General features: G+C 39.3%; 1 protein-coding gene across 3 annotated transcripts in view; it reads right to left on the reverse strand.

Annotated features, from left to right (window-relative positions):
- LOC105225787 (probable basic-leucine zipper transcription factor C) overlaps nt 1–10,695 on the reverse strand; it is a 48,795-nt gene extending 38,100 nt beyond the window's left edge. Inside the window, exons 1-2 of one of the 3 annotated variants that reach the window (XM_049447521.1) lie at nt 9,680–10,695; nt 9,520–9,580 (exon numbers count right to left, since the gene is read on the reverse strand). The gene's annotated coding sequence lies outside the window, so the exon portion shown is untranslated. Of the gene's footprint in view, nt 1–9,273 lie in introns of all 3 variants that reach the window. The other 2 variants (XM_049447520.1, XM_049447519.1) reach the window with 2 other exon arrangements.
- Nucleotides 10,696–12,790: the final 2,095 nt, after the last annotated feature.

Genomic DNA, 12,790 nt, shown 5'->3' on the forward strand with positions numbered 1-12,790 from the left:
GAATAATAGAAATCAGTTTCTCGAGAGGAAAGTAGTTCATGCCCCACTCTTTTTGCCATGCTTTTTTATACATTCGTGAAGATGGCAAAGAAGCATTAACATAAACGCCCACATATGATATGCTCTGCAATCTGTGTAATAAGCAGCGTCAATTGTTGTGGAAAGAATAATGAAAATCGGCACAGTTAAAATAATGCACGCCAGCCTTCAGATAATTCCCTTCACTGCGCCGCAAGCGAGCATTCGTCCTTTACCTTATAATTTTTTCTTGCACACTTACACATATGTATGCTCATTGACAACTATTTATTTTTATGCATATTTGTTGTTTTAACAGCGGGTTGTAAAGCGAAGAGTACACTATGGAGACCATTGAAATAATGAAAATCGCGCGCTCGGCATTATTTCACAGCCACAATGCAAAAGCACCTTAAGCCTCGGGTAGGTGTGTATGTGTGCTTGTAGTGGATGCATATAAAACGTGTTAAAAGTGCCATTGTCTTATTGTTAGTTGCAGCACACGCGTCACTAATACCATTACATAACAATCGCTGCATCTCAGATGCATCACAAATCGCCCCGCCACCGCCATGCTACGGAATATGACTTTTTAATTTCGCTTTTTATCTTCTGCCGAATTCGGTTTGGTTGGCTTGAGCTTTGCTTTCTGTGACTTGCAAGTGGAAAACTTTCATACGAGTACCCTAAGGTAGATTTTTTATAAAAGTTTTTGCTGTGGATCATCCGTGACGTAAAAAGTTTTATTCTAAGCCGTTTAGAGAGTTTTGGTATTTAAAAAAAAAAAACTCACCGACACTTTTTAAAATTAAGCTAAAGTTCTGATTTTCATAAATATTTGTTTCTCTGTTTATTGTAGTACATAAATTCGTTAAGTTAATTTATTACTCGCCCTAATGTATATGAATGCATATATCGCATGTAAAGGGGAGCTCATTGGGCGCTCACTATGAGTGGTAATTAAAAATATTTTAGTCACTGTTGTTTGCTAAGTGTGCTCAGGCCATGTGTTCGTTGTCACTGTGCGCTTCTGTGACGGCTCTAGGAGGCTTCTAGGACTGTGAGTTGCAGGGCCCTGTGTGCACTTAAAGTGTCATCCATATATCTATGTATGATACCGTCATTCACGACTTTTCTTGTTAGAGTGGTAATAACCCAACAGTATATTCGACAATTTCGGGATGTAGTAAGAAAGACTCACTACGCACCACCGAGGGAAATATAGAATGTTTTTGTTTTGAAAGCGGTTCATTTTAGTAGCTAAATATCTGATTGGCTTTTAGACATAAAAACAATTAACGAAATACAGAAGCGGTAAAATACCTGTGCAACCCAGCATTTGTCTTCTAAATATTGGCAAATATGTACAGTACGTCAGCATGGTCGTAAAAAGCTTTTACATTAGCAAAAATTTTACCTAATATAGAGTCGCCTTCATATAGTGAAAACACTTCCGAATATTATTTATTAATTAAACAATATTTATTTTCCGAATAATAATATAATATTCTAGTTCAAAAGTTTTCACTCTGCAAGAACGGTCTGAATGATTTTTTCTTTTCAAAGTTCGCACTTGTTTTGTGTTATGTGTAATTCAGTAACTGAGCATTTATCAGTACACCATGGTGTATGAGCAACACAGAATTTAACTATGTACGAGTATAAGGCACTTGTATGGATGTTCAGTACATTTGATGCATAAACTTATTATCACGTATAAATTTTAAAGCAATACTTTAATGAAAAGTATTTAAGGTATTTTTTGAAGAGCATCTTTGAAAGGAAGGGCTAAGGTATAAACCGAACATTTTATGTTTTCGCATCTTGGAAGGCTCAAAGCCAGTGAAACCTATTTCCGAACTTCAACAATATATCTGACAGGTTGAACAATATTTTCGGTAAAAAGTTCACAAAGGAACTGACGTTCACATATTTGGTTTGTAGGTTGCCTTTTTATATTCGGGGTTTTGACAACCCTTGTGTTGCAAATTGGCAACTCACAACTTTAAATATTCATCTCGGATAAAAAAATTAGGAAAACTGCCCACCGAAACCAGATCACTCCTTACCACGTCAATGTGAGCTCTCATGTACCGACTGCATATTTAAGCACTTAAAATATCGGTATGATGAGTACTTCACCGAAAAGTTTGGACTTGGCACCGAATGACTTCTTTTCTAAAATATTAAACTAAGAGGTCAACGTTTCGGTTGATGCGTTCAGAATGCATGGTTTAAAAATATTTTGAACAAGTAAGGAAGGACTGCAACCGAACATTTTAAACTCTTGCAACTTGCAAGAATCAAAGCCAGGGAAATACTTTAAGGTGTAAAACCAATCATAGAGAGTAAAGTCAGTCGGATGTTCGAAAACCCTGATATTATTTATATTGCAGCTAGGCCAAGTTTACGCTCATATTTATCCAATTTAGACACAAAGATACACTGCTATGAGTAAGACACGGTATTTAATTTTTTTTTAAGATAACTCAGATATTGCCCGTTATTTGCGGTACAAAGTCACCCGGAAGTTAGAAAATCTTTCTATTAAGTATAACTGAACGAATTAAGTGGAATCTAAAATTGCATTATGTGGGAAGTAGGCGTTATTGTTATCCGACTAATTTTCAATTTTATTTAGTTATTTATTTATCGCGCTTTTAGTAGTTTTTAATAGTACAGAGTTGTTCAGAGTGAAGTAAGCGGGGTTATCATCCGATTTCATTCGTTTTCACACTTTCGGTAGAAGTTCTTATAAAATTGGTATTCAGTAAATTTGGTTGTTGTAGCTTAAGTGGTTTAGGAGATATGTACGTTATACTTGTTAGAAGGCAGAGCCACGCCCACATTTTAAAAAAATTCACCCCACGGGACACCTGTTGCGACTGCGATCTCCTGTATCAAATAAGAGCTTTATACCTTAATTTAGTGCTTAGTTATGGCACTTTATATGTTTTCGGTCAATGGCGATTTGTGGGCGTGGCAGTGGACCCATTTCGCCCATCTACGAGCTCGAAATGTTTTTTTGTACCAAGGAGAACAGCAAGTTTCATCAAGATATCTAAATGTTTACTTAAGATACATCTTGCACAGACGGACGGGCGAACCGACATACAGTCAAGCGGATTTCAAATTTTCTCGTCATCCTGATCATTTATACAAATATATGTATAACAATAAAGCGACGTTCGATTATTAATATTTATTTTTGTTCTCTGTTTCCGAAATATAAAAAGCAACCGACGTTTCTGGCGGTTTATAGAACGGTGTTCCATATTAGGTTTTCATCCAACGAGTTCAATAGAAGTCGGTACGAATCTGGAACTGGATTTGAATAAATTAGATCTAATGGAAAGTGTGTTTTTACTATGTGGCTTCTGAGTAAGTATCATGTACTACATAAATATTAGAAATTTTACAGTATGCTTACTTTGTGGGCAATGAAAATATTGACGTTGGACGCATCCTCCGCGTGGTTACGTAATTGCGGACTGGTGTTGACGTGTTCAGTGCGAAAATGTAAAACGACCGCGAACTGTAATAAAGGCGCAGAAAACCAACAAATGTCCACAAGAGCTTGAGTTTCCAAAGGCACACACACACATATATACCAGCTTGTGTTACAGTCACGCTGTTAAGTGCAGGGTGAGATCCACCTGAGCAATGCAAATATACGCACCGCTTCGAAAAGGTCTGCGCAAGAAAAAATAAACGTTGTTGGTTTGCAACTTGTGTAGGTATATTTGCACGGGTGTGGTGGCTTTTTGATGCTGGCGCTGCTGTAGCAAAGATCAAGGATATTCTTGCGTCGTCGGCCTCAAGTGCGCGAAGTGAGTTCTTTTTGCAACGCAGTGCAAACACCACGGCATACCCATAGGCGCGTATGTATATGTGTGGGCTATTAACAAACACGCGGACACTTTTTTGATTGCGTTGCAAACAGTTTTTGCATACGCAAAAGTAAGCAGGAGACAGAAGATAGTTGAAAGATAAAAAAATATTGAAAATGTTAAACAAATAGTTGCAGTCATGCAGAACTACAAAGCAAAGAAATGAAAATAATAAGAAATAAATATGCAGGTTGCACGCACTCACACCCAGTCATCCATCCTATGGAAACATAAAAACAAAAACTTCAAATAGGCATAAAACTGCAACTGTATGTGTGCTTTCCCAGCCCATGTAATGATGCCCTTAGGACGCATTTACAAGTGCGGCACTTTGGCACGCACGCAGCGGCTTTTCAAATGCGTCTGTGATCTTTGTAATTTCCATTATATTCTTAAGCTAACACGCAGTTACTATTTTCATCCGAAGCCTGGCTTTTGTATTGTCAAGGGATTGTTACAGGTATTTAAATATGCATTTTGTTAAATTGATATCACCGCATTCTTTCGACTCCTGTTCACGGTACTGCAGTACAATACCATGGCTGCTTTCGAAAGAAATCCGCATTGCAATTGTGATAGAGTTTCAAAAGTGTTAAGTTTTACAAAACCACTAAGTGTTGGACCACTGGTTTATGAGACAAAGCATTTTGTGTGACACAAGGTTTGCATTGCAAAAAGAGAATTTCGTTTGGTTATAAATGATTATTATTCGAAGAGAAATATATACTATATGCTGATGTCAAGAACTGGTTGGAAATCACGTCTTGTGTCTAAAATTATTAAAACTGCCAGCGAAATTGCTTCGAACCGCTTTTGCCTTCACAGTATTTGCAAACGTTATTCCTTCACTGGCTTTTTTCTATTCCGTTCTGAAACGTCAAAATACCCACATATGTGTACTTGTATAAGTTCAGTTCAAAAATATTTATTAATACAAGAATTTTTTGGAGCTCACATAGCTGCAGCGTTGTTCTGAAGTTGCTCTAGAATGCCAATTATCAAAAAATTGACCGGGTCTGACCATCACTCGGCCCTTTTTCGATTGCCCAGCAGCTAAACGTTGCACAAAAAATAGTTCGCAACCATGTAAATAAGGCTAAATATCCGGCCTATCCTGGGTAGAAATTTCTATCTGCGATCTGTAACAAATTCTATTCAATTCTGAAGCATACTGAAGGTTACTGATGATGAAAGCCATTTACGACGTTAAACGAAAACTGTTGCGGTCGAATCACGGTAAGCCAATGCAAATGGTGGTCAAGCCAGGACCAGAAGCGACCAGTTTTGAGAAAAAAGAGAGGAATTGTGCTCCATTAGAACAACGCCAGGCCGCACGCAGCAATTGAGACTCTCCAGAAGTTCTTTCAGCTTGACTCTTATACATATACCTTAAGCGATAACAAGCTATTCCTCTCAGTAGAGAATTATTTCGTTCCTGAAAAAATCTCGCCAAGGGAAGCTTGGAAAAATCGACTGTCCCAGGTTTTTGCTAATGAAGACGACAGTTTCTATGAGAGATTCATTATGAAATTACACATCTTCAAAATGCAACAGGTTATAAATTATTTTATATTTGAAGAAAATCAGACCATTCTAATTGTGTTAAATTAAACCTTCAATTTATTGCAAAATTATTGATTTTCTAGACATTATATCATATTTTATTTATCCTGTTGTGGAAAAACAAACTATTTTGAAATCCTATACACTAATGCCGAGTATTATGTAGTAATACCCGCCTTTGGGAGGATGGAGTCATGTGTAAAGTTCACGCAAGTGAGGAAAGTTCTCTGATCGCCATTCACTTGGGAGTGGCCAGAAACGATTCTTTTACATATGACTCAAGCAGCTCACGACTTCCGGTCTTTGACCAAGTTTCCTCTGGGTAGCCTAAGAACATCCGTTCGAAGGCAAGCTAAAATGAGAAGGTTAAACATCCCCTCCGCAGGGTTGTGCGCTGGGTTTGGGCCCCTCCATGTAAAAAAACGCACAAAATGAAAAATAACAACCAGCCTCGGATGAGAGACCCCCTTTTGATGACGAACAGGGCAAACGAAATAAGGACTATGATTTTAGGGCATGCACCTGGAATGTCGGGTCCCTTAATTGGGAAGGTGCCGCTGCCCAGCTGGCCGATGTCCTCGTGAAAATAAAGGCTGACATCACCGCCACCACCAGAACAAGGACAGTTACGAGTAGGTCCTTGTAGCATTTACTACAGTGGCCATATAAAGGAGCGCAAGTTTGGTTTGGGATTCGTGGTGGGAGAGAGACTCCGTCGACAAGTACTATCATTCACTCCGGTGAATGAACGTCTAGCCACAATCCGCATCAAAGCGAGGTTCTTCAACATATCGCTGATTTGCGCCCACGCCCCGACGGAAGAGAAGGACGATGTGACCAAAGATGCCTTTTATGAGTGCTTGGAGCGCACTTATGAGAGATGCCCCCGCCACGATGTCAAAATCGTGCTTTTTGACTTTAACGCCAGGGTGGGCAACTAAGGTAAACTCAGCCTCCACGAGGAAACATCCCCAAATGGGTTGAGGCTGATCGACTTCGCCGGGGCCCGAAATATAATTACTACTAGAATCCATCATTAGAAAATTCATCAAGCTAACCTGACTGTCTCCGGATCGAAAAGCGACCAATCAGATCGATCATGTTGTGACAGATGAAAGACAAGTCTCCAGTGTTTTAGACGTGAGTACGCTACGAGGTCCTAACAGGGACTCGGACCACTATCTTGTTGCAGCCAAGATTCGCACCTACCTCTGTCCAGCAAAAAACGCTCGTCAACAAACACAAGAAAGGTTCTACGTTGAGAAGCTACAATCACAACAGACAGCCGAACGATTTCCTACTCGGCTTGCACTCCTGCTCTCTGAGAGCACTCGTCAACAATTCGGTGAAAGAGAACTGTGGGACGTTATTTCAAGCTCCTTACGTACAGGTGCAAGAAACCATTGGTTTTCGGAGAATACAAAAGAACAGCTGGTACGACGAGGAGTGCCGTGTCGCAGCGGAGAGAAAACAGGCTGCCTACCTCGCAACGTTACAATCGACCACAACACGTGCGGGATGGGATAGATACCGAGAGTTGAAGAGGGAAGCGAGACGCATTTGTAGACAGAAAAAGAAAGAGGCCGAAATGCGTGAATACGAAGAGCTTGATAAGCTGGCCGACAGGGGTAATGCTCGAAAATTCTACGAAAAGATGCGGCGACTTACAGAAGGTTTCAAGACCGGAGCATACTCTTGTAGAACCCCCAAAGGTGATCTAGTCACCTATGCCCAGAGCATACTTAAATTATGGAGGGAACACTTCTCCAGCCTGCTGAATGGCAGTGAACGTACAACGCCAGGAGAAGGCGTCGAACCGAAAAGCATGACCGACGATTGGAATTTAAGTGAACTCTATCCAATCCACAAAAAAGGAGACCCCACAAACTGCGTAAACTACCGTGGTATAAGCCTCCTCAACATCGCATATAGGGTTCTATGGAGCTTACTGTGTGAAAGATTAAAGCCCACCGTCAACAAACTGATTGGACCTTATCAGTGTGGCTTTAGACCTGGTAAATCAACAACCGACCAGATATTCACCATGCGCCAAATCTTGGAAAAGACCCGTGAAAGGAGAATCGACACGCACCACCTATTCGTCGATTTCAAAGTTGCGCTTGACAGAACGAAAAGGAGCTGCCTCTATGGCCTGATATCTGAATTTGGTATCCCCGCAAAACTAATACGGCTGTGTAAACTGACGTTGAGCAACACTAAAAGCTCCGTCAGGATCTAGAAGGAGCTCTCTGAGCCGTTCGATACCAAACAAGGTTTCAGACATGGCGACTCTCTCTCGTGTTCCTTCTTCAATCTACTCCTGGAGAAAATGTTTCGAGCTGCAGAGCATAATCGAGAAGGTACCATCTTCTATAAGAGTGTACAACTGCTGGCGTATGCCGATGATATTGATCACAACTTTGAAGTTGTAGATAATTTCGTCTATCTTGGAACCAGCGTAAACACCACCAACAATGTCAGCCTGGAAATCCAACGCAGGATAACTCTTGCCAACAGGTGCTACTTCGGACTGAGTAGGCAATTGAAAAGTAAAGTCCTCTCTCGACGAACAAAAGCCAAACTCTATAAGTCACTCATAATTCCCGTCCTGCTATATGGTGCAGAGGCTTGGACGATGACAACAACCGATGAGTCGACGTTACGAGTTTTCGAGAGAAAAGTTCTGCGAAAGATTTATGGTCCTTTGCGCGTTGGCCACGGCGAATATCGCATTCGATGGAACGATGAGCTGTACGAGATATACGACGACATTGACATAGTTCAGCGAATTAAAAGACAGCGGCTACGCTGGCTAGGTCATGTTGTACGGATGGATGAAAACACTCCAGCTCTGAAAGTATTCGACGCAGTACCCGTCGCGGGAAGCAGAGGAAGAGGAAGACCTCCACTCCGTTGGAAGGACCAAGTGGAGGTCCTTCGCTTCGCTTGAAATTTCCAATTGGCGTCATGTTGCGAAAAGAAGAAACGACTGACGCGCTATTGTTAACTCGGCTATAATCGCGTAAGCGGTGTCTACGCCAGTAAAGAAGAAGAAGACCCGCATTTGGATAAAATTATGTTAAAGACGGACGTTACTCCTATCCATTTGTTGTCGTCTATATTGTGTACTTTAAGTTAAACCAAAAGCGACGAAAAAAGAAGAAAATTGTAACATGTCTATGCTTGAAACAACGCTGTATCAAAGGATTGCTAAGCCATTCAGAGTTCACAAGTTCGAGGATAACTGTTTAGATATTATTATCTGAATAGATTAAAAATTCTGAGCATTTTGGACCTTTGGTAAATGGTGACCAGAAAGATGAAATGTTGGAGTGGTTTCATTTTTAGTAGACATGAACGATCTACGTTTTAAGCATGATGAACACTACCTAAGAGCAGCTTCTGGAAACTTCAAATAAATAAGCATGTGGAAGATTGGCTGGAAAACATGAGCAATAAGACCTTAAATAGTGAAATTCGATAACTTTTCCCCAATTATCAGAATAAATAATAAAAGTTAGTAATAGGTGTTCGGTATATTAAATATCCAGAACTTCACAAACGGTTTATTTATTAGGCTCATAACTGCGTTAAGAGAACATTATCATAAATACTATTATATCTCCTTACCAAATAGGATAGGTTTTTGATAATTCAAAGCATTCATGCATGTATTTAAGTTATTAGGGGCTACAAAAAGTGCAGATATATTGCAAAGCTGTTGTTGTTGTTGATTCAAAACCATTATTTTTGAGAAGTTGTATTTGTACAGCTAAGATATGTTTGCACTTCCATCACTTACCTTAAATAATTTAAGCGGTGGTTGGTAGATTCTTTGTTATCCCGTTGCTAAAGATTTCCTGGTTGTATTGTTGTGTTTTTGTGCTACTATTTTCCACTTATTCACAGAAGTGCCAATAAATTGGATTAGTTTTCTTTGTGCGTCAAATTTTCATGAATGCCACAATGCCACACATTCTACATTTGCATGCATATGTGACCCCATATTTTGGACTTTCGTGCTGTTTTTACATATTATTTTTGTTACCTTAGGGTGTACTTTAGGAATGTTGTTGTGTTATTTATTTTCACTTGTTTCACTGTCAGTTCTGCAAAAACAAGTTTCACTAATTAAAATGCTTATTTTTATTGTATTTTATGCTCCTCCGCGATTACAAGCACACTGTTGTATCAGTTTGTTTACTCACACTGTGTAAACGTACGCGTCAACACCGGCAAAGTAACTGAGACACCGTGTCGTATGAGCGACTTTTTTCGTTTTCAGCAAATACACGAAATTGCTTCACCGATGTGTAAATCTTCGATGAGCGTAAGCATGCGAAACCGACAAAAAGCAACTGCTTCAGCCGAACAGGTGCGCCAAGCCACTAAAGCAACTGATGCGACTGCGATGCTGATAACGACTAAGTTGAGCCTGAGGTCGCTGTCGCTTGTGCCTACGCTGAGCGCAAGTTGGTAGGCAAGCAGGAGACAATTGTGGCGTTGAACTTTTACGTTTGCAAGCTGAAGCGATGCGCTTGCGGCTGCATGAGAGCAAAAGCTCGAAATTACTATGCCGGAGCGTGCAGTGGCCGACGCGCGTGGCGAGTCTCGCTTTGTTGTTTATTTTTATTCCGTTTTGCTTTTCACTTGAGTTTTGTTATTGTTTATTGCCTGCGTTGTTTTGTATCCGTTTTTCTTGCATCGGCTGCTGTTGCTTTTCGGAGTGGCTCAAAAATTTTCAGCAACCTCTTTTTCGTTTAATTTGTAGGGGCTCCGGATGTGTATGCAGGACCTTCGCAAGTGCTTTTAAGTTTTCGATTTTGTTTCAAATATGCTATGTGTATATGTATAGAATCGTAGTTTTTACTCTAATTCGCTGCGTACTAAGTGCAGTAATGCAGTAATGCGTAATATCTTGTGTTCACTGAATGGATACAATGGGCCGGCGGTCTGCAGGCCTAAATGGCATTGATTTTAGAATTCCATTGAAATGTAAACCTCTTTCGAATGAATTGCATTGAAAGATAGTGAGGTTTCCATGAACTTCGCATCAAAAATGCACTTGTTTGTTTTCACCCTTACAAAATGTAAATCAATATGTCGAAATATTATTAAATATAATTTATTTCATTTCTTTAGCTTTTTATTAATCATTAAAATTTTTTATTAATTTCGCTGCACCAAGTTTTTGCGTCGTTTTCGCGTTTAATATACAAGGAAAACTGAATATTCTGTCTACACCACAACCACCTCTTGCTCATTCGCTCAGTGGCCATTCGTTCGGGGCAACGCAGCGAAAGCTTCCCGTCTCTGTTGCGTGCACATCGTTTTTGTTTTCATTTCACTGCTCACTAAGCAACCAGTGTGTTGCTGGAAATGCAATGGGCCGGCAGACAGTTGGTTTACAAAGCTCTGTAGCCCAGTAGGGAAAAATTGTTAAAATTTCATTTCTTTATAAGTCACTATAAGTGTTTCAAGATACTGGTAAGATTTATAATAAACAAAAACCATACAGTATATTGCAACAGACACTATTCGATGAAATCCTTTTCTCCATAACTTTCTTTACCACTTTTAATAACATACTTAACATTATTCTGAAATTCATATGTTACGGTGCAAAAATGGTCAAAATTGAAAAGAAACATTCCTAGTTAAAATATATGTAACACAATTTGAATTTCCATATGATTCTTCCAATTTGCCGTATATAAAGAATTCATTTGAATAAAACCTTATTCACTAGTGCCTTTCTGCTTTGCTTTATAAAGTCTATACTTGGTTATAATCGGATCATAACTCTTCGAGCCCTTACATACCGAATATATGGATCTCAGTGCCTTTGTCGGACAATTTACCGGACATATTGATTAATGTGCGAGACATTTTGTCGAAATTCGGAAAGATAATTTTCCTTATGATAATGTAACTGTGTAATACTTAGATCCAATATAATGATTTCTAACTTTCTGGTTGATTTTGACTATTTCCATAAAAATAAAATATTCAACATTGTTGACGGAATGAGATCTTTCTCGATTGAAGTTTGTAAATATACCAATAAAATAAGTAAAAAGGAGCTAATTTCGGTTTTAACCGAATATTTAATTTCATTGTTGTTTGCTAAGATTAAAGCTAGGGAAGTACTTTCAGTGTCTAGGCCGAGTTTTCACCCAACTTGATGCACTGTTATACGGAAAACACGTTTTCTCCATTTTACTAAAATAATCTTTAGATATAAACTAGGAACTATTGACCCGATGCAACCCATTTCTAATACACAGACATACTACTATTACGAAAGGATTTTGACACATTGACTATTTTCACACTATTGGTAGGAGTTCTTATAATATTTTCGCTAGGCGAATATGGTTGTTGTTGCTTTAGTGGTTTAGGAGATATGTGCATTAAACTTATTAAAGAGCGTGCCACGTCCACTTTTTATTCTAAGGAACGCGCATACCAAGATTCAGTTTTTACTAAAGGGACAGCTTGCAAGAATGGACAGACAGACAGTCACCTCAATTTCAACTCGTCTCGACAAGCTGATAATTTATATATATCAATCTCGATTCGTTCTAGGTGATACATACACCCGTTAGGTGAAAAACATAGCAAGTAGCAACAGGTTGCAATAGTATAAATGAGAATTTAAGTTATTTTATTTCAATAGCAAATGTCATTTTATATTTTCAAACATCTGACTTACCCTATACAGCTTTTTAGAGAGACGAGAGTATGTTCAGAGCAGAATTCCATGTGAGAGAATTTGTGTTTACTTCCACAACAGCTGTAACGTCAAGTATATACATAGAGAGTATGTCTCCGAACAAGAGTATGAATATACTGAGACCGGAAATCATTGAGGGCAGCCGTTGGCGTTCATGAGCATACGCGAACATTTCCGCTTCAGTGACAACAAACAGCAGGCGACGGGACTGCAAAAGCATCTGTGGAAATGTTGACCAGCCGAGGCACCTTCTCATGTCTATGGGTCAAAACATATGCGTCTGTGTACCTTTCTGGAAAAAAACTACAAAAGCAGTCGTAGTGAAACGCCAAAGCAGTAGAGCATATACAATATTTTGCTGAAAATGAAAGCTGCACTCCCATGCACGCGTGAGAGCATCGTTGCTAGAACGTACCAGTGTGCACAAACACATATATGAATATACTATATTGCAACAACAACTATATGCATAAATAAAATGTGAAAATTTTGCCGGTACTACAAAGCGTTGCAGTTCGTAGTAATTTACGAGTGCTGATGGAGGAAGTTAAGAGCTGCTGGATGGGGGTGAAAGCGTAAAAAT

Source organism: Bactrocera dorsalis, chromosome 2 (genome assembly GCF_023373825.1).
Source record: "Bactrocera dorsalis isolate Fly_Bdor chromosome 2, ASM2337382v1, whole genome shotgun sequence".
Taxonomy (NCBI): domain Eukaryota; kingdom Metazoa; phylum Arthropoda; class Insecta; order Diptera; family Tephritidae; genus Bactrocera; species Bactrocera dorsalis.